We start from the raw sequence: 21,729 nt of genomic DNA, 5'->3' as shown, positions 1-21,729 counted from the left end.
TGCTTCTTTAAAGTTAATTAAGTTTCTAAAAAAGAAAAGAAGTGAAAGGAACTTCAAGATGCAATGACTTCGAACAGTCCTTGTCTCAACTGTCAAATTTTTTTGTTGTTTTCTTGCTTTGTTTCGTTTCCTGCAAATTGTTGAACTCTTTACTTAGTATAAAGTTGGTCTTCTGTGTATAAAGAAAATTGAAAACGGATTTTAGTGGAGAATGAGACTGGGAATGGAAGAGGGAGGAGGAAGAGGGTTGGGAGTGTTGGTGGGAGGGCAGGTATGGTGGGAAGAATCACTGTATTCCTAAAGTTGTACTTAGGAAATGCATGAAGTTTGTATTCCTTAAATAAAAGGTTTCTTTGGGGGGGGAAAAAAACCCAAATGCATGTGTGAATCTTTATTGCTGCAAATATAGTTTTGTCAAACATTGTTTTATATCTTTGTCAAACCAGTCATTAAGAATGTTGTACTACTATAGTTTTAATGATCTGTGGTTACTTTAAAATTTACTGTATATGGGTAAAAGGGTCATTTTTCCATTAAATTATTGTTTATATCCCTTGCCAATATTGCCACTAAACTAGGTCTTTTTGCTTTTTTACTTGTTAACTTTTTATTTGGTACATTAAGCTCTTGGCTGTAATGTAAATTAAAAATATGTTATCTCAAAAATGAAAGAAAGAGGGGCCGGCACCATGGCTCACTTGGTTAATCCTCTGCCTGCAGTGCTGGCATCCCATATGGGCGCCAGGTTCTAGTCCCGGTTGCTCCTCTTCCAGTCCAGCTCTCTGCTGTGGCCCAGGAGGGCAGTGGAGGATGGCCCAAGTGTTTGGGTCCCTGCATCCACATGGGAGACCGGAAGAAAGCACCTAGCTCCTGGCTTCGGATCGGCACAGCATCAGATATAGCAGCCATTTGGGGGGTGAACCAATGGAAGGAAGACCTTTCTCTCTGTCTCTCTCACTGTCTATAACTCTACCTGTCAAATTAAAAAAAAAAAATGAAAGGAAGGAGGGAGGGAAGGAAGGAAGGAAGGAGAAAAAAAGAAAGGGAGAAAGGGGGAGGGACAAGGAGGGAGGGAGGGAGGAAAGGAACATCATTATCTTCTTTTTTAAAGAAATGTTATTTATTTGAGAGGTGGAGATACAGACAAAGAGAGGGAGAGACAGATAGAAAGTTCTTCTGTCTGCTGGTTCACTTCCCAAATGTCCTCTATGGCCGGAGCTGGCCTGATCCAAAGCCAGGAGCCAGGAGCTTCTTCTGGGTCACCCACATGGGCACAAGGGCCCAAGCACTTGAGCCATCTTCCACTGCTTTCCTCAGCCAAAGCAGAGAGCTGGATCAGAAGTGAAGTAGCCAGGTCTTGAACTGGCACCCATATGGGATGCTGGCACGGCAGGCGGTAGCTTTACCTGCTGTGCCACAGCACTAGCCCCTGTCCTATATTTTTAAGCTATAGGTTCAAAAGCCATATATCCTCATGGACATGTTTTACACTTTGTGGGTTTTTTTCTTTAAGATTTATTTATTAATATGAAAGAGTTACAGAGATGCAGAGGAAGAGAGAATGAGAGAAGTCTTCCATTCACTGGTTCACTCCCCAAATGGTCGCAATGGCCAGAACTGAGCTGAGCTGAAGCCAGGAGCCAGGAGCTTTTTCCGGATCTCCCACATGGGTTCAGGGGCCCAAGGACTTGGGCCATCTTTCACTGCTTTCCCAGGCCATAGCAGAGAGCTGGATCGGAAGTGGGGCAACCGGGACTCAAACCAGTGCCCATATGGAATGCTGCACTGCAGACAGAGGCTTTCCTGCTAAGCCACAGCACCGGCCCCCACTTTGTGTTTTCATTTGATTACTTAGCTGGTACATTTTTTTCTTAAATTTACTACACATGAAAGATCAGAATAGCCATATTATGCTTTATTGTAACTCCTCCATTTTCCACCAGGTGTCACTAATGCTGCAATGTTCAAGTTAAGGTGAATTTTTTTTCTTCATCTTCAGGTTCTATGACTGTAATATTAGTAAGGAAGTTGAACTGTGGGCTTCATGGATAAAACAACTGTGCTCTTGTTTAAAGTTCAGATTTCTTCCTTCTGTCCCCAGACAAGGAAGCTCACTCTGTGACCCCCCAACAAGCACATGGACTAGAGTGTTTCCTTAGCCTTTTCCTCTCACCTTTTGCAATCTTTCACCAGTGGAGGGTCCAGTGGTTTCCCTTCATGGGCTTTGCAAAACTTGACAGTTTCTCACTGAGTGATTGTATTTACATCTTCCTCAGGTATTCCATCATCAGATGACAGACCATGAATGGAGGGACTCAAAGATGGAAGACTCTCCAGTACCTTGACTATATGTTGTCTAAAGAAGAAATCAGGTATGAATCTGCACAGTAGTGAAACATAATTTTCCAACTACTCAGAAAAAGTGTTCAGTAATCAAGTTCAGTTTAGAGAGATTTTGAGGAATTAATTTTTGGTTTAAGTTGTAAATAATTATTTTTGCTCAATTTTATTGAATTATTAAGCTGTATTAGATATAATTGTATTCAATGTGAGTATGATAAAATTTATGTTGGAATTACTGTAGAATGGAAACTGTCCTTTCTGTTTTAAATTCTATTATTTGTATTTTCTAAAATCAGATCTCTAAAAATCTTTCCATTCTGCGTGGTTATGTCTTTGAAAGCCAACAGTATTCACTGCTGTATGCTGAACTGCCCATTGAAGGGGTAGACAGCACTGTGCTTCAACCTCAAAAAATTGTAGAAAGATCTTTTTTGCTTCTTTTTTTTTTTAAGGATTTATTTATTTATTTATTTGAAAGAGTTACAGTAAGAGAGGGAGAGACAAAGAGAGAGAATCTTTCTTTGGCTGGTTCATTTCCCAAATGCCTACAATGACAAAGGCTGGGACAGGCTGAAGCCAGGAGCCAGGAGCTTCATCCGGGTCTCCCATGTAATCCACACACTTGGACCATCATCTGCTGCTTTCTCAAGCACATTAGCAGGGAACTGCATTGGAAGTAGAGCAGCTGAGACTTGAACTCATATGGGATACTGCACTGCAGATGGTGGCTTAACCCTCTGCACCATAGCTCTGACCACCTTTTGCTTCTTGAGATGGACCAGAGGGAGGGAAGAGAGAGGAGACTGCAGCAGCAGTCTCATCTATAGTCTATTCAGAAAAACATAACTAAAACATCTTAACATATTGTCCCAAAGATTTCAACAGTACACACTCAGAAAGTTTTAAGAAGTACACATTGGGATTAGGCCATGGGCTAGGCAGATGCAGAAAACCATGTAGGAAGGTTGGGAAGAAACATTATAGCCCTTGGACCCCACCGGCAGTCAGGGGAGCTGGGGTGCTGATCCTCCCACAGGGCAGTCTGCACTCTCCCAGCGCTGTTGTCTTCTCCCTTTCCGAAGCCCCGTGTCTCTTGCATTGATTCCCTCTGCAGCTGCTGAGGGGCATTTTGCTTTTAGCCCAAAGAACACTCTAGGAACACAGTTAGACACGATGACACGTAGCAAGCTTAGCTGATAACCCATGCCTATTCTAGTATTATCACCAATCACGCCCAGTTACATTGTATAAAATAGCTCAGCAGGCTGTCGGCAATGAATGCTAAGACTGCATCAGTAGCAACAACAGTGTGTTCCCCTTTGGAACAACATGATGGTCTTCTCCTTTCTTAGCTTCCCCCAGCAGAGGTCACTGGAAACATTAGGAATGGAATCATGATGACCATGGTACCCCCTCAGCACTGTGTTAACTTCGTAGATCACATTACTTATTGTGATGATAGTAACTGTTATCACTCTGCCATAGACTGTTCATTCCCACCCAGCCAGATCAAGTTGGGACCAGACTGAGTTTTTTGGTACTATTAGCTCAGTAAAAGTCAGGACAACCCTCTGAGGTACTTTGACCATCATCTCTGTTTTACAGATGAAGACATGGAGGCTTTATTAGAATAATTGATTTTCCAGGTCATATCCATAGGAAATAATGAAGAGGGATCTAAAAGCACATAGTTTGATTCCATAGTTCCTGCCTTTGCCACTACACAACCTTTTTTCCATATAGACATTTTAGAAATTTGAGGGAAGAAATGAAGAAAATCATACTCTCTCTTCTACTGGATATTTAAGGTGGAAAGGGTAGTTTTCAAGGAAATGAATGAAAATAGACTGCTATGGACTGAATTGTGTACTCACCAGGCTCCCATGTTGAAGCCCTGACCTGTTCCTCTTTCTCATGCAGTGGCACAGTGAGAAGATATTGTCCACAAGCCAGGAAGAAAGGCTGAAACAGGGGGGTTGCCTGATGATGGACTTCTAGCCTCCTTAGCACTACTGTTTTTTTAGAAAGCTTTTATTTAATGAGTACAAATTTCATAGGTACAGCTTTAGGAATATAACGGTTCTTCCCCCATACCCACCCTCCCACCCCCATTCCCATCCTGCCTCCCACTCCCTCTCCCATCCCATTCTTCATTAGGATTCATTTTTAATTACCTTTATATACAGAAGATCAATTTAGTATATACTAAGATTTCAACAGTTTGCACCCACACAGACACACAAAGTATAAAGTACTGTTTGAAGACAAGTTTTACTGTCAATTCTCATAGTACAACTCATGAAGGACAGAGGTCCCTCATGGGGAGCAAGTGCACAGTGACTCCTGTTGTTGATTTAACAATTAGCACTCTTATTTATGATATCATTCATCACCTGAGGCTCTTGTCATGAGCTACCAAGGCTATGGAAGCCTCTTGAGTTCACCAACTCCAATCTTATTTAGACAGGGCCATATTCAAAGTGGAAGTTCTCTCCTCCCTTCAGAGAAAAGTACATCCTTCTTTGATGGTCCCTTTCTCACAGAGATCCTTCGTGTAGATCATTTTTTGCCACGGTGTCTTTGCTTTCCATGCCTGAAATGTTCTCATGGGCTTTTCAGCCAGATCCGAATGCCTTAAGGGCTGATTCTGAGGTCAGAGTTCTGCTTAAGGCGTTTGTCATTCTATGAGTCTGCTGTGTGGCCTGCTTCCCATGTTGGATCATTCTCTCCTTTTTAATTCTATCAATTGTTATTACCAGACACTTTGTCTTATTGTGTGATCCCTTTAACACTTAATTCTATCTATATGATCCGTTACACACTTAAAATGATCACTTTAACATGTAAGATGGCATCAGTACCACCCAGCTTAATGGGATTTGGTGTCCCATGGCAAGTTTTTAGCTTTCCTCTTAAGGGTAAGTCTGTGGGAATGTGTGCCGAACTGTACAGCTCCTCTCTTTCTTATTCCCACTCTTATTTTTTACTGGGATCTCTTTTCAATTGGATTTAAACACCTATGAATAATTCTGTGTTAAGTAAAGAATTTAACCAATGGTATTAAGTAGAAAAAGAAAATAGTAAAAAAAATAAAATAATAAACCATTCCTCAACAGTCAAGACTAGGGCTGTTCAAGTCATTGCTTCTCATAGCGTCAATTTCACTTCCACAGGTTTCCTTTTAGGTGTTCTCTTTGCTGTCACAGATTAGGGAGAACATATGATACTTGCCCCTATGGGACTGGCTTATTTCGCTAAGTATGGTGTTTTCCAGATTCATCCATTTTGTTGCAAATGACTAGATTTTTTTTACTGCTGTATAGTATTCCATGGAGTACATATTCTATAATTTCTTTATCCAGTCTTCTGTTAATGAGCATTTAGGTTGATTCCATGTCTTAGCTATGTGAATTGAGCTGCAGTAAACATGGAAATACAAATAGCTCTTTTATTTGCCAATTTAATTTCCCTTGGGTAAATTCTGAGTAGTGGGATGGCTGGGTCATATGGTAGGATTATATTCAGATTTCTGAGGTATCTCCAAACTGTATTCCATAATGCCTTTACCAGTTTTCATTCCCACCAACAGTGGGTTAGGGTACCTTTTTCCCCATATCCTTGCCAGCATTTGTTGTTTGTTGATTTCTGTATGAAAGCTGTTTCTCACTGGGGTGAGGTGAAACCTCATTATGGTTTTGATTTCCATTTCTCTGATGGCTAGTGATCCTGAACATTTTTTCATGTATCTATTGGCCATTTGGATTTCCTCTCTTGAAAAATGTCTAAGTCCTTGGCCCATCTCTAAACTGGGTTGTTTATTTTGTTGTTGTGGAGTTTCTTGATTTCTTTGTAGATTTTGGTTATTAATCTTCTATCAATTACATAATTTGCAAATAATTTCTCCCATTCTGTTGGTGTCCTCTTCACTTTCCTGACTATTTCTTTTGCCGTACAGAAACTTCTCGATTTGATGTAATCCCATTTGTTAATATTGGCTTTGACTGCCTGTGCCTCTGGGGTCTTTTCCAAGAAGTATTTTCCTGTGCCAATGTCTTGCAGGGTTTCTCCAATGTTCTCTAATAATTTGATGGTATCAAATCATAGATTTAGATCTTTAATCCATTTTGAGTGGATTTTTGTGTAAGGTGTAAGGTAGGGGTCTTGCTTCATGCTTCTGCATGTGGAAATCCAGTTTTCCCAGCACCATTTGTTGAAGAGACTGTCCTTGCTCCAAGGATTAGTTTTAGCTCCTTGATCAAATAAAAGTTGGTTGTAGATGTTTGGGTTGATTTCTGATGTTTCTATTCTGTTCCATTGGTCTATCCATCTATTTTTATACCAGTACTAGGCTGTTTTGATTATAAATGCCTTGTAGTATGTCTTGAAATCCGATATTCTAATGTTTCTGGTTTTATTTTTGTTGTATGAGATTGTTTTAGCTATTCAAGGTCTCCTGTGCCTCCATATGAATTTCATATTTTTTTCTAGATCTTCTATCTTTAATGTTTTCTAATTCTCATTGTAGAGCTCTTTGACATCCTTGGTTAAATTTATTCCAATTTATTTGAATTTTTTGTAGCTATTGTGAATGAAATTAATCTAAGAAGTTCTTTCTCCGCTGTGGTGTTGTCGGTGTATACAAAGGCTGTTGGTTTTTTTGTATTGACTTTATATCCTGCTACTTTACCAAACTCTTCTATGAGTTCCAATAGTCTCTTAGTGGAGTTTTTTGGATCCTCTATATATAGAATCAGGTCATCTGCAGATAGGGTTAGTTTAACTTCCTCCTCCCCAATTTGTATCCCTTTGATTTCTTTTTCTTGCCTAATGGCTCTGGCTAAAACTTTCAGGACTATACTAAATAGCAATGAAGAGAGTGGGCATCCCTATCTGGTACTGGAACTCAGTGGGAATGCTTCCAACTTTTCCCCATTCAGTAGGATGCTGGCCATGGGTTTGTCATAAATTGCCTTGACTATGTTGAGGAATGTTCCTTCTATACCCAGTTTGCTTAGAGTTTTCACCATACAAGGGTATTGTATTTTATCAAATGCTTTCTCCACATGTATTGAGATAATCATATGGTTTTTGTTCCTCGACTTGTTAATGTGATGTATCACAATGATTGATTTGAGAATGTTGAACCATCCCTGTATACCAGGAATAAATCCCACTTGGTCTGGGTGGGAGATCTCTCTGATATGTTGTTGGATTTGATTGGCTAGAATTTTATTGAGGAGTTTTGCATCGATGTTCATCAGGGAAATTGATCTGTAATTCTCTTTTTCTGTTGCATCTTTTTCAGGTTTAGGAATTAAGGTAATGCTGGCTTCATAGAAAGAATTTGGGAGAATTCCCTCCCTTTCAATTATTTTGAATAGCTTGAGAAGGATTGAAGTTAGTTCTTCTTTAAATGTCTGGTAGAATTCAGCAGTAAATCCATCTGGTCCGTCCTGGGCTTTTCTTTTATGGGAGGGCCTTTATTACTGATTCAATTTCCATCTTGGTTATGGGTCTGTTTAGGTTTTCTATGTATTCATGGCTCAATTTAGGTAGTTTGTATGTGTCCACGAATCTGTCCATTTCTTCTGTTGGTATACAGCTCTTTATATCTAGTGATTCTTTTTATTTCTGTGGTGTCTATCATTAGATTTCCTTTTTCATATCTAATTTTATTGATTTGGATCTTCTCTCTCCTTTTTTGAATAGTTGGGCCAATGATGTGTCAATTTTTGTTTATTTTTTCAAAACACCAGGCAGGAATACTTCAGGGAGTGTGTCTGCTTCCCAAACTGCATATCACAGAGCCACCTGTTGTTTGCTGTGCCATGCCTTATTTTCTTGCATTATTTTTCTGTATCTTTCCAGCTCATATTTTGATGTTGCTGAATCTATCCAAATACCTTGAGAAAAATAGGAAGAATATTGAAAATTTAGCTGCATTGGTTGATTTGAAATGAGCTATTGGCTAATTCATCTATTTTGGGCTATCATTTAATTTGATTAGATACATTAATCTGGCCAAAGAGGAGGCCTACTCCAAAAACATCCTCCTCCATATCTTCGCCAAGGAGCTTACCAGCTGTGCCAGTGTGTTTGTGGGCTTAAAATTAAGCTTCCATTTCATAACTTAGGCAAAATGAAAAATAGAGACAGACTGAGGTAGAGGTACACATATGGAAACAGACAGAGAGACAGAAGCTGGAAGGAAAAACAAAGGAAATGAGATGGGAAGACAGAGAGAAGGAGAAGGAAAGTACTTAAAAATACTATGTTCGGGGGCCGGCACTGTGGCTCACTTGGTTAATCCTCCACCTGCAGCACCGGCATCCCATATGGGTGCCGGGTTCTAGTCCTGGTTGCTCCTCTTCCAGTCCAGCTCTCTGCTGTGGCCCAGGAGGGTAGTGGAGGATGGCTCAAGTGCTTGGGCCCCTGCAACTGCATAGGAGACCAGGAGGAAGCACCTGGCTCCTGGCTTCGGATTGGCTTAGCGCGCTGGCCTTAGCGGCTGTTTGGGGGCTGAACCAACAGAAGGAAGACCTTTCTGTCTCTCTCTCTCACTGTCTAACTGCCTGTCAAATAAAAAAAAATTAAATTAAAAAATGCTATGTTCGAGAATGTTTTTTTACATATCCTGTACATCTCTTATTTATAAAAAGCAAGTACTGCAGAATATGAAGCAGGAGGAAAGCATATTAGTTTCAATACTTAAGCTCTCTCAAATGTTCATACTTGTGGTGTTTCATTTTAAAAAAGTGGTTTTCACAAGCTGGTAATTCTTTTTGGAATTTACTGTATCCCCTCCAGTTCTCACTACTTTGCAACACAGTGGTTTTTGTGGTTTTCAGGTTTTTCAAAATTGATGTTATTTTAATAAATTATTTTTTTTTTGTCTACGGGAGGAACTGTCAACATATATAAAATTACAGAATAGTACAGGGAATGCCGTTTACCAGGGGCCCTGTACTGGATTTACCTGGCTGGTACCATTTTACCCACGGGCCTCATCGTTTCTTTTCTCTGTGTCTCTCTGTAGATATGAGTATGAGAATACCGATTTTCAGTTACATGTATTCTGGCCCTTTATCTTACATACCTAGGTAGTTCCTAAGAATCGGGATACTTCCTGTAGGACCACCATCCGTGTTCTAGTTTTATGTGTTGAATATCGTTGTGCTCCCTTTCTGGGACAGGATCCACCCCAGGGTCAGGCATTGCACTGAGCTGTTACATCAACTACAGAGGGTTTGGGAAAGGTCTTCCCTTCCCCGAGATGTCAGAACTGAACTGAGCCTGTGTCATCCTTCTGTGCCGCTGGAGGAACGGCTTCCATTGCTGTGGTTCCTGACACTGCGGTGGAGTAGGCGAGATGTTCATAATGATGACCACAGTACACCCTGGACATTGTCCTTCACAGCGCCCCTGTTTCACCCACAACTGCACTGTAGGAGGAAAAACAAGTCATACAAAACAGAGCCGGGCAAATGTTGCCGACTCCTGTACAGGGGCCAGATGCATTGCTTGAAGGAAGTGAGAGCAGTTCTCCTGTTGGGAAGCACTCTCCTGTCTCTGCCTGCTTTGTTATCAGTTGTGGCAAATGGTGACATTCAGAAAATGTTAAGGAAGATCACCTTGAAATTTTAGAAAGTCAAATGCATTTAGGTATATTCCACATGACATAAACATACCTAAATCTTTTCATTCATTTTTGAAAATCTAAGTTTCTCTCTAATGCTGTTTTATTTCATCTCACTGGTCCTAACACATTTTCTTATTTTATCTGAAGTGATCTATATTTCCTGTCAATTTTCTTTTTTTTTTTTAATTTTTTTAATTTATTTTTTTATTTGACAGGTAGAGAGAGAGACAGACAGAGACAGAGAAAGGTCTTCCTTCCGTTGGTTCATTCTCCAAATGGCCACAATGGCCAGAGCTGCGCTGATCCAAAAGCCAGGAATTTCTTCCTGGTCTCCCATGCGGGTGAAGGGGCCCAAGCACCTGGGCCATCCTCTGTTGCTATCCCAGGCCACAGCAGAGAGCTGGACTGGAAGAGGAGCAGCCGGGACTAGAACCCTGCGCCCATATGGGATGCTGGCGCCGTAGGCGGACGATTAACCTAGTGCGCCATGGCGCCGGCCCCTCCTGTCAATGTTCAAAGCTGTTGTCTATTATCACTGAACATGGATTGGGGGGGGGGGTGGCTAATGCTTTCCTTTCAGCACCTTAAGGGTATCGCTCTGTTTCCTGATCTGCGTGATTTCTGAGTTGTCTGTGATCACTCCTTATTGCTCAGCTACTTGCATGTCATTTTTCCTTTCCTTTCACTGCTTTCACAATTTTCCTTGTTATTGAATTTTGAAAGTTTGAGTATAATGTGTCAAAGCAGGGTTTTCTTTGCATCTGTTCTGTTTGGCATTTTCTGAACTTCTTGAATTTGGACATTTTTTGTTTGGCAAATCTATAAATATTTCAGCTATTGTTACTTCCTACTTTTTTTTTTCTTCCCCATTGTCTGTCTTCTGTCATTCAAGGACTCCTTGAATTTTGAAATAAAACCTTTTGAGGTTGTCCACAACTCCTAGGCCCTGTTAATATTTTCAGTTTGTTTTCACTTCTTTTTCAGACATTAAATCCAATCTTGATCTATTTTCAAACTCACCGATCTTCCATTTGTCATCTCAATTGTGTTTTTCAACCCAGCCACTAAATTTCTGATATTTTTCAGAGCTGAAATTCCCATTATAAAATAATTTATAATTCTGTGTTGTGATCGCCTACTTTTTTTATTATGAGCATGTATACAACATAATAATAATAGCTGCAGTTGTCTCATAATTTGAACATCTAGATTATCTTGAGGTTGCTGTCAACTCTTGAGAAATGGGTTTTCCTGGGACTTCATATACCAAATAACACCATCTCATGGAGAAAAAAGTGTCACGTTTCCACTTTTCCTATTGGATAGTTTGATTTTTTGAGCTTTTCCTTACTAAGTTTTATCTACTGGAATTTGTTTTGTTTACAAGGAGAAAACAGGATCAGGAAGAAATGTGCATGCTCTTGTTATGATTTTTTTTTTAAAAATTTCGTAGATTTTATAAAACCATGAAAACACACTGTCTTACAGACCACATAAATTAGGAAACGACTGTGAGCATTTCGAAAGATGTTCCTTTTTATCTTTTTTAAATAATTTTTTATTTATAGAAGGTGAACAAATTTCATATATACAGATTTAGGAACATAGTGATCCTTCCCACCCACACTCCTACCTTCCCCCCTCCTCCCGTCTTAGTTTTTTTTTTTTAATTTTTACAATTACATACTTTCAGTTTATTTTATAATCATAAACTTAACTCTGCACTAAGAATTCAACAAATAGTGAGAAGAAAAAAGAAAAAAAAAATCCCAATAACAAGAACTACGATTTCTCAACACTAGAGACAAGGCTGTAAGGACCTTTTTATCTTTTTCACCAAATAGCAGAACATTTCCTTCCAGTTAAGTTTGAAACTAAAGCCTTATGCTTGCACCTTTCCAGATATTTTATCATAAGAGCTCCTGACATCCCTGAGTTTAGGTGACTTGAGTTCTGCTGTTGGGTGCTGAGATGCATTTTCACAATTAGCAGAATGTGAAATCAGAATTTCAGATGTCTGTTTAGAAAAATCAATGAACAACTTGCATGGCCATATGTCCTGTCAAGCAAGGGAAGTTTATAGCATTAAGTGCTTACATTAAAAAAAAAAAAAGAAAAAAAAGTGCCTCAAAGATCTAATTATGCATCCTGAGAACTTAGAAAAACAAGAACAAACCAAACCCCAAATCAGCACGAGGCAAGCAATAATAAGGATCACAGCAGAAATAAATGAAATTGAAACTAAAGGGGGGCTGGCGCTGTGGTGCAGCGAGTTAAAGCCCTGGCCTGAAGTCCCGGCTGCTCCTCTTCTGATCCAGCTCTCTGCTGTGGCCTGGGAAAGCAGTGGAAGATGGCCCAAGTGTTTGGGCCCCTGTACCCGTGTGGGGTACAGAAGCTCTTGGCTCCTGGATTCTGATTGGCTCAGCTCCAGCCATTGCGGCCATTTGGGGAATGAACCAGCACATGGAAGACCTCTCTCTGCCTCTCTGCCTCTGCCTCTCGATAACTCCACATTTCCCAGAGGAGGTTCCTGGCTCCTGGCATCGGATCGGCGCAGCTCCAGCCGTTGCAGCCATCTGGGGAGTGAACCAGCGGGAAGACCTCTCTCTGTCTCTACCTCTCTGTAACTCTTTCTGTCTGTCTGTCTGTCTTTTTTTTTTTTTTTTTTTTTTTGGACAGGCAGAGTTAGTGAGAGAGAGAGATAGAGAGGTCTTTCTTCCGTTGGTTCACCCCCCCAAATGGCCACTACTGCCAGCGCGCTGTGCCGATCCGAAGCCAGGAGCCAGGTGCTTCTCCTGGTCTCCCATGCAGGTGCAGGGCCCAAGCACTTGGGCCATCCTCCACTGCACTCCCGGGCCACAGCAGAGAGCTGGACTGGAAGAGGAGCAATCGGAACAGAACCAGCGCCCCAACCGGGACTAGAACCTGGAGTACCGGCACCTCAGGTGGCGGATTAGCCTAGTGAGCCACGTCGCTGGCCAATAACTCTGTCTTTCAAATAAATCTAAAAAAAAAAGAAAGAAACTAAAGGAATAACACAAAAGATCAACAAACCAAAAAGTTGTTTTTTTGAGAAGATAAACAAGATAAACCGCTAGCCAGAATAACAAAAAAAAAAAAACAAAACTCAAAATTAGAGATCAAAAAGGAGGCATTTGTCGCTCCCCCATTCGCGGAGGAATGACACTAGACCCTGAGCTGTTCTTTCTGCCCGGCTCTTCTGGGTTAGCTGCCGGCCTCACTCGTGGAGGAACGACGCCGTCCCGGGTTAGCTGCCTGCCCTTCCCGGGTTGGCTGCCGGCCCCTCCACCTCCGTGGAGGGGCGGCACCCCCCGCTGCTATCTCCGCTGCTCAGATGTTATCCGGATGTTCCCCTTAGATGTTCCTGGTGCATGTTGTCTCTCTCCTCCTTTATAGTCCTCTTCCACCAATCCCAACTCTGCTACCCACACGCCGAGCACGCTGCTCTCCTCCAATCAGGAGCAGGATCAGCTCCTGCAGCTTATCAAACTGATGAGGCAGCTGCGTAGTTGTTTGCTCCTCCCCAGTGCCATATTGTGGGAGAGCAGATGCTTAGAATTAGTCCTAGTTCCAGTAATTTAGTCTAGTCTCAGTTGCTCCCCACAGGCATTACAACTGACACCGTTGAAACAGAGTCATAAGAAACTACAATGAAAAACTATATGCTAATAAGCTGGAAAACCTTGAAGAAATGGACACATTCTTGGATTCATTTAACCTACCACGAATAAATCAAGAAGATATAGACAACCTAAACAAATGCAAAACAAGCAATGAAATATTCTGAGTACAGACTGTGTACAAGTGTGAGACTGTCACTGCAGGCTTCTGTCGCCTAACCTCTACTCCATCTCAAGAAGCAAAGGGTAGCCAGCGCTATGGCACAATGGGTTAAGCTGCCGTCTTCCACTCTGGCATCCCATATGGGCACTGGTTCCAGTCCTGGCTACTCCACTTCTGATTTAGCTCCCTGCTAATGTGCCTGGGAAAGCAGCGGAGGATGGCTCAAGTACTTGGGCACCTGCACCCTCATGGGAGACCTGGATGAAGCTCCTGGCTCCTAGCTTCAGCCTGGCTCAGCCCTGGTTATTGTGGCCATTTGGGGAGTGAGCCAGCAGATGCAAGAACTCTCTTTTCTCTCTCTCTTGCTGTAACTCTTTCAAATAAATAAATAAATCTTTAAAAAAAAAAAAGCAAAGAAATCTTGCTACAATTTGTGACACTTAAACACAGTGCTGTCCACTCCTTCAATGGGCAGTTCAGCATGCTGGGCTTGTTCCCAGGATGGGGAAGACAGACTGCTTATCCAGCCTTTCCGCCTGTGACTCTGTGGGCTGCTTAGCTCACAGAAGGAGGGAGAGAAGCTATTTCTGTCCTAGCTCCAAGCCTCTAGGTCCTGTTCAGCTTTACTAGAGAACTCTGGGGTTTCAAGGATAATGCATTCATTAAACCCGATCTCTTTCTGCTTCCTAGGTCTACTTTTCTAATTGGTTTAAAGAGCTAGAGCAGAGGGATTAGGATAATATAGTAAGCACAAATTCCAACCTATTGTTCAGTTACAAAACCAGGTGGAAACATGACAAAAGACATAGTGATGGAAGAAAATTAATGCTGCTATTATCAAAACACCCTCAAACTGTTTGAGGTAGCTTAAGAAAAAGGAGGCATTTTTTAGGAAACAAAGTATTCCACACAATACTCAAATACTATGATACTCAAATGCGAAGACCACAAGTTCTCATGTCTTCAACTGAGAGTGCCAGGGTACTCAGCCCTCCCTTAGGTTAAGTCTGTGTGTGCTGGAGCAGAAGACCCTCCCCTCTCCACCAGCCTCTGAGAATCAAGGAGAGAGAGTGAAAGAATAAGAGCTTGGAATTGGGCCTGGAGTGGATACTGGATGTTTGAACTTGGGCAACTTAACTGAATCTTTCTAAATGTCACTTCTCACGTTGGTAAAATGGGGACAATAACTCTCAAAGGGTTGTGGTGAAGATGGAGATAATGCACGTAATAAGCTAATCCCATGCCTGAGGCCCTCCGACCCACACGGTGAGCTCAAGATGCCCATCAGCACTCCCTCTGTGGTCTAGACAGTGCTGCTGGGAGATTCTCCTCCGGGACTCACTGGGCATCAGAAGAGCTGTAAAACCTTCCTTCTGGATCCAGGCCTCCCTCGCCACACCCTTCTCCCTTCATGACTCTGAACGGTGGCAGTTGCAGGATGCAGATCTTCGTGGGCTGCTATGAAAATGTCTCCAAGATAAGCTGCCAAGTGAATGGAGAGCATCTTAACATTTGTGCACCACTCCCAGCCTCATCCATGCAATGAAGCATTCATATACTAGGGCCTTCCAAAAATTCATGCGAATGCAGCTCTCTGCTAATGCAGACCCTGGGAGGCAACAGGAAGTACTTGGGTCCTTCTTACATGGGAAACCTGGATTGAATTGTTGGCTTCTGGCTTTAGCCTGGTCCTGCCCCAGTTATTGAGGGCATTTGGAGAATGAACCGGCAGATAGAAGTCTCTGTCTCTCCCTCCCTTCTCTCTTTTGTTGCTCTGCCTTTTCAGTAAATAAAATACAAAGAAATTCTAAAAAATAAAAATCATATAAAATAAGCATAAAAAAAGCAGCCCTTCTGGCTGTTCCTTGCTCCAGAGGACTCACCCTTTGGGATTCAACCTCTTCATTCCTTCACCTCATGGCTCTCCCCAGGTCCCAGTACCAGTCTCCGAGACCACAACCTGCAGCCCAAGCCTCCCACTTCCCCTGCAAACCCAGCCCCCACTCACTCAGAAGGAGCCAGCTGGCAGGTGTGAAGCAGAAACATTTGATTTCTGAAGTGTGTAGACCATCTCTTCATATTTTCAAGATTTAATTTTACATTTCTGCATTTTAAGACCAGTTTGGGCATAATTCTAGATGCACGCTTCTAATTCATGTACCTGCACATGTGACCTTTGTGAACAGAAATTTGCATGTGTAATCTGTGTTTACTTGTAACTTTCTGGTTATATACTGCTTATATCTGTGGATGCAAGTTACTGAAGTGAATATCAGTTAAAAAAAAAAAAACCTGAAAAGGAAAAAAAGAAAAGAGATTTTTGTGGGGCTGGTGCTGTGACACAGTGGGTTAACGCCCTGGCCTGAAGCGCCGGCATCACATATGGGTGCCAGTTCGAGACCAGGCTGCTCCACTTCTAATCCAGCTCTCTGGTATGGCCTGGGAAAGCAGTAGAAGATGGCCCAAGTCCTTGGGCCCCTGCACCCGCATGGGAGACCTGGAAGAAGCTCCTGACTCCTGGCTTTGGATCGGCGCAGCTCCAGCCGTAGTGGCCAATTGGGGAGTGAGCCATCGGATGGAAGACCTTACTCTCTGGAAAGTCTTCCATCTTTGAGACCTTCCATTCATTGGTCTGTCATCTGATGATGGAATATCTGAGGAAGTTGCAAATACAATCACTCAGTGAGAAATTTCAAGTTTTGCGGAGCTCATGAAGGGAAACCACTGGACCCTCCACTGCTTAAAGGGTGCAAAAGGTGAGAGGAAAAGGCTGAGAAAACTCTACTCAGTGTGCTTGTTGAGGAGTCATGGAGTGAGCTTCCTTGTCTGGGACAGAAGGAAGAGATCATCTGAACTTTAAGCAACAGCACAATTGTTTTGCCTGTGAAGCCTACAATTCAACATCCCCACAGCCTGAGAGTCTGGGGGAAAAAAAATCTTAATTTGAACATTGCAGCATTAGTGACATCTGGTGGAAAATGGAGGAATTACCAATGAAACATTACATAGTTATTCTGTTCTTATGTAGTAATTTTAAGGAAAAAATGTACAAGTTAAGTAATCAAATAAAAACATGAAGTGAAAAACATATCAATGAGGGTATGTGATTTTTGAACCTATAGTTAAAAATATATAGGACACTGACAAATCTTTGCTCAGAATGCATGGTTATATAGTGATACAGTTATTAAGAACAAAGGCATGGATCCTTGATGCTACTTTAAGACTCTTCTTGACTGCACCCCATGGGAGACCAGGAGAAGCACTTGGCTCCTGCCTTCGGATCAGCACAGTGCACCGGCTGCAGTGCACCAGCCGTGGCGGCCATTGGAGGGTGAACCAACAGCAAAAGGAAGACCTTTCTCACTGTCCACTCTGCCTGTCAAAAAAAAAAAAAAAAAAAAAAAAAAAAGACTCTTCTTGAGTATCAAAACCAAAAAACCTGACTTCATAAACTTTCAGATCAAAATTCTCCCAGGAATCCCTTCACAGGAATAGCCAGTGGTGCTTCAGAGAATATGGAATTGATTTAATGTTGAAGCATCCCATTAGAAATGGCATGGATGGAAACAGCCAATGATGTTTTTATTTGATTTTATTTTTAGTTTTTAACAGATCAATATAGTTCATAGATATAATTCTAAGGATAGAATGATATTCCCATCCTCTCTCCCACCACCTGTGCCCTTCCCCTCTCTCCTTCTCTCCATTTTTTTCTCATTTTTGAGATATCATTTTTAATTTACATTATGCCAATGGCTTAATGCCACACCAAATAAAAAGTTCAACAAGTAGGGGGCCGGCGCTGTGGTGTAGCGGGTAAAGTTGTCGCAGTGCCAGTATCCCATATGGGCACCAGTTCGAGTCTTGGCTGAACCTCTTCTGATCCAGCTCTCTGCAATGGCCTGGGAAAGCAGTAGAAGATGGCACAAGTGCTTGGGCCCCTGCACCCACATGGGAGACCCAGAAGAAACTGCTGATTCCTGGCTTCAGATCAGTCCAGCTCCGGCTGTTGCAGCCATTTGGGGAGTGAACCAGTAAATGGAGGACCTCTCTCTTTCTCTCTGCCTCTGCCTCTCTGTAACTCTGCCTTTCAAATAAATAAATAATTTTTTTCTTTTCTTTCTTTCTTTTCTTTTTTTTTTTTTTTTTTTTTTTTGATAGGCAGAGTTAGACAGTGAGAGAGAGAGAGAGAGAGAGAAAGGTCTTCCTTCCAGTGGTTCACCCCCCAAATGGCCACTACGACTGGAACTACGCTGATCTGAAGCCAGGAGCCAGGTGCTTCCTCCCGGTCTCCCGTGGGGGTGCAGGGGCCCAAGCACTTGGATCATCCTCCACTACCCTCCTGGGCCACAGCAGAGAGCTGGACTGGAAGAGGAGCAACCGGGACTAGAACCTGGCGCCCATATGGGATGCCAGTGCTGCAGGCAGAGGATTAACCAAGTGAGCCACGGCGCCGGACCCCAACATTTGTTCTTTAAAAATGATCTTTAGGCCAGCGCCGTGGCTCACTAGGCTAATCCTCCACCTAGCGGCGCAGGCACACCAGGTTCTAGTCCTGGTCGGGGCGCCGGATTCTGTCCCGGTTGCCCCTCTTCCAGGCCAGCTCTCTGCTGTGGCCCGGGAAGGCAGTGGAGGATGGCCCAAGTGCTTGGGCCCTGCACCCCATGGGAGACCAGGAGAAGTACCTGGCTCCTGCCTTCGGATCAGCGCGGTGCGTCGGCCGCAGCGCGCCAGCCGTGGCGGCCATTGGAGGGTGAACCAACGGCAAAGGAAGACCTTTCTCTCTGTCTCTCTCTCTCACTATCCACTCTGCCTGTCCAAAAAAAAAAAAGAAAAAAAAAGATCTTAAATGAGATTGAAAAGAAAGTCCTAATAATACAGTTACATACGATAATGTGTAGAAAATAAAAATTGTGAAAGAAATTATTACATCAAACGTTTAAGAGTGGTATTGTAGAATACTTTGTCTTTCCTTTTCAGAATTACCATGTTTTCTGGAATACACACACACATTGTGCATTATAATGCTTTATGTCCCATTTATAACTCATGGCACTGATCATTAAGAAAACACTGAGTACAGAGATGATTCCTAAAGCAGTGGCTTGGTTGTTTCCCCAATAAGTTCAGGTCAATGACAAACTGTGTAATACAAGAAACTCCCAATGGTGGTAGAAATGACTCTAGCTGTGATCTGTCTGATCATTTAATGAATTTCTTCTGGATAGCTCTTGGGAAGCCCAAACAGTTCGTTTTAGGTTTTCTTCTGTATTTTTTTTAATATTTTTATTTTATTTATTTGAAAGACAGAGTTACAGAGAGAAGTAGAGACACAGAGAGAGGTCTTCCATCCACTGGTTCACTCCCCAGATGGCCACAACAACTGGAGCTGTGACGATCTGAAGCCAGGAACCAGGAGCTTCTTTTGGGTCTCCCACACGGGTGCAGGAGCCCAAGGACCTGGGCCATCTTCCGCTGCTTTCCCAGGCCATAGCAGAGATCTGGATAGGAAGAGGAGCAGCCGTGACTAGAACCGGCGCCCATATGGGATGCCAGTGCTTCAGGCCAGGGCTTTAACCCACTGTGCCACAGTGCCGGCCCCATGTGGTGGCCATCCAATTTTCAATGTATTTGTTTAATCTCTCTTTTTTTAAAGATTTATTTTTATTTATTTGAAAGACGGAGTTACAGAGAGAAGTAGAGATAGAGGGAGAAGTCTTCCATGTGCTGGTTCACGCCCCAAATGGCTGCAATAGCTGGAGCTGAGCCTATCCGAAGCCAGGAGCCAGGAGCTTCTTCCAGGCCTCCCACATGAGTGCAGGGGCCCAAGGACTTGGGCCATCTTCCACTGCTTTCCCAGGCCACAGCAGAGAGCTGGATCAGAAGAGGAGCAGCTGGGACTAGAACCGGTGCCTATATGGGATGCCGGCGCTTCAGGCCAAGGCTTTAACCTGCTGTACCACAGTGCCGGCCCCTTGTTTAATCTCATTAGCAAACAAATCAGTCTTCACCAGGAAGGTTTTTCTTTAAGGACTAATTCTCAAAACATGTTAGTAAAATTAAAAGGTTCTTTGTGCTCTGCAAAACCTCCATCCTGCCATTAGAAAAGCCTCCATAGCCAGGTGAGAAGCTGGTTTAAAATTTATTTATTTACTTTTATTGATTTAAAAGGCAGAGAAACAGGGACAGAAAGAGCCCAATCTCCCATCCACTAGTTCACTCCCCATTTGTCCACAGCAGCTGAGGCCAGGAACTCAGTCCAGATCTCCCCTGTGGGTGTCAGGAACCCAAGGACTTGAGTCATCACTTGCTGCTTCCCAGGACGTGCAGCAGCAGGAAGCTGGAATCAAAAGGCGAGTAGCCACGACCCAAACCCAAACATTCCAATATGGGATGTGGGTATCCCAAGAGGCATCTTTAAAAAAAAAAAAAAAGTGATTTATTTATTTGTGAGGTTGAGTTAGAGAGAGAGAGAGACAGAGAGAAAGGTTTTCCATCTACTAGTTCACTCTCCAAATGGCCATAAGAGCCAGAGCTGAGAATATTCAAAGCCAGGAGCCAGGAGCTTCTTCTAGGTCTCCATGCAGGTGCAAGGGCCCAAGCACTTGGGGCATCTTCCACTGCTTTCCCAGGCCATAGTAGAGAGATGGAGCAGAAGAGGAGCAGCCAGGACTCGAACTGGCGCCCATATGGGATGCCGGTGCCACAGGCGGGAGCTTAGCCTACTGTGCCACATCGCTGGCATCTTAACCAATGCACCAGTGCCTGCCCTGCAACTCTTTTAATACATTGATATCCGATATTTAGACTTTTAACATTTTAGTCATTGATTTTAGTTTAGGAATAGTAGTCTCTATTAATTTAGAAACAATGCCCTCCAACAGAATGCAGACGCATCCCTCTCATGGGTTTCAAAACAAAGTATATGCTGAATTTCCCTTCTGACAGGGAGAAGTGATCGGGAGGCTTTCTTAATGGGGATCTGTCAGCTGAAGCTCCAGATCCGTATCAGTCAATACTGGCAGTAGGGCCTAGACAGGTTAAGAAATCTTCCTTCAGATTCCTCATCCATGTAATGGGAGTGATAACATCAATTATTCGACTGTCTGGTATGGTTAAGTGCTCTTCAGGATGACAGAAGATGTATTTGGAAGTATGTGATGGATGTCAATGCCCCATAGATTATGTGGACAAACACTTTCAACCGTGAAATTGTCCAAGACTGTGCTATGAATAGGTAGTCAGAAGCATCACTACAGAATGAGATGGCTGATCCTCCCAACAAGTGCTAAAATAATCCGAGACAACCTAAAATAGTCCAGGGTTACCCTTTAAGTTTGCGTGGAATTTCTTCTGGAGCTTTTTCCCTAACTCTTTCCTGAAATTGCACTCTCTCCACTTTTTTTTTTTTTTAAACTATCTTCCCCTAGACTAGAGCAATAAGCTCCCTCCCTATTCTGCCATCTGGACTCTCCTCCACTGCTCCTTTCTTAATTGAAAATATAGGAGCCAGCACTGTGGAGTAGTGGGTAAAGCCACTGCCTGCAGTGCCGGCATCCCATATGGGCACTGGTTGTAGTCCCAGCTGCTCCACTTCCAACCCAGCTCTCTGCTGTGGCCTGGGAAATCAGTAGAAGATGGCCCAAGTCCTTGGGCCCCTGCACCCACGTGGGAGACCCAGAAGAAGCTCCTGGCTCCTGGCTTCAGATCAGTGCAGCTCTAGCTGTTGCAGCCTTTTGGGGAGTGAACCATCAGATGGAAGACATTTCTCTCTCTCTCTCTGCCTCTCCTTCTCTGTAACTCTGACTTTCAAATATATAAATAAATAAATCTTTAAAAAAAAGAAAAGAAAATGTGGCCTAAGTGCACATAGAATGGTAATGAGACAAGATATGGTAAAGACATTTCTTGAATTGAAAAATCATACATATGCTTTTCAT

General features: G+C 42.7%; 2 long non-coding RNA genes across 17 annotated transcripts in view; one reads left to right on the top strand and one right to left on the bottom strand.

Annotated features, from left to right (window-relative positions):
• LOC149125116 (uncharacterized) overlaps nt 1-21,729 on the top strand; it is a 44,133-nt gene that overhangs the window by 7,595 nt on the left and 14,809 nt on the right. For 5 of the 9 annotated variants that reach the window (XR_016212447.1, XR_016212446.1, XR_016212441.1 and 2 more), the window contains exon 3: nt 2,277-2,372. This is a non-coding gene — a long non-coding RNA (uncharacterized LOC149125116). Of the gene's footprint in view, nt 1-2,276; nt 2,373-10,197; nt 11,078-14,476; nt 14,604-21,729 lie in introns of those variants that run through there. The other 4 variants (XR_016212448.1, XR_016212443.1, XR_016212449.1 and 1 more) reach the window with 2 other exon arrangements.
• Nucleotides 4,493-21,729, bottom strand: part of LOC103350765 (uncharacterized) — a 75,225-nt gene continuing 57,988 nt past the window's right edge. For 4 of the 8 annotated variants that reach the window (XR_016212456.1, XR_016212450.1, XR_011378364.2 and 1 more), the window contains one exon: nt 14,595-15,268. This is a non-coding gene — a long non-coding RNA (uncharacterized LOC103350765). Of the gene's footprint in view, nt 8,247-14,594; nt 15,269-19,918; nt 20,205-21,729 lie in introns of those variants that run through there. The other 4 variants (XR_016212452.1, XR_016212454.1, XR_016212451.1 and 1 more) reach the window with 3 other exon arrangements.

This window comes from Oryctolagus cuniculus, chromosome 8, assembly GCF_051225735.1.
Source record: "Oryctolagus cuniculus isolate XC-2025 breed Fujian yellow rabbit chromosome 8, ASM5122573v1, whole genome shotgun sequence".
Taxonomy (NCBI): Eukaryota; Metazoa; Chordata; class Mammalia; order Lagomorpha; family Leporidae; genus Oryctolagus; species Oryctolagus cuniculus.
The sequence above is the reverse complement of the archived record's forward strand: the minus strand, read 5'-3'. Positions and strand labels throughout refer to the sequence as shown.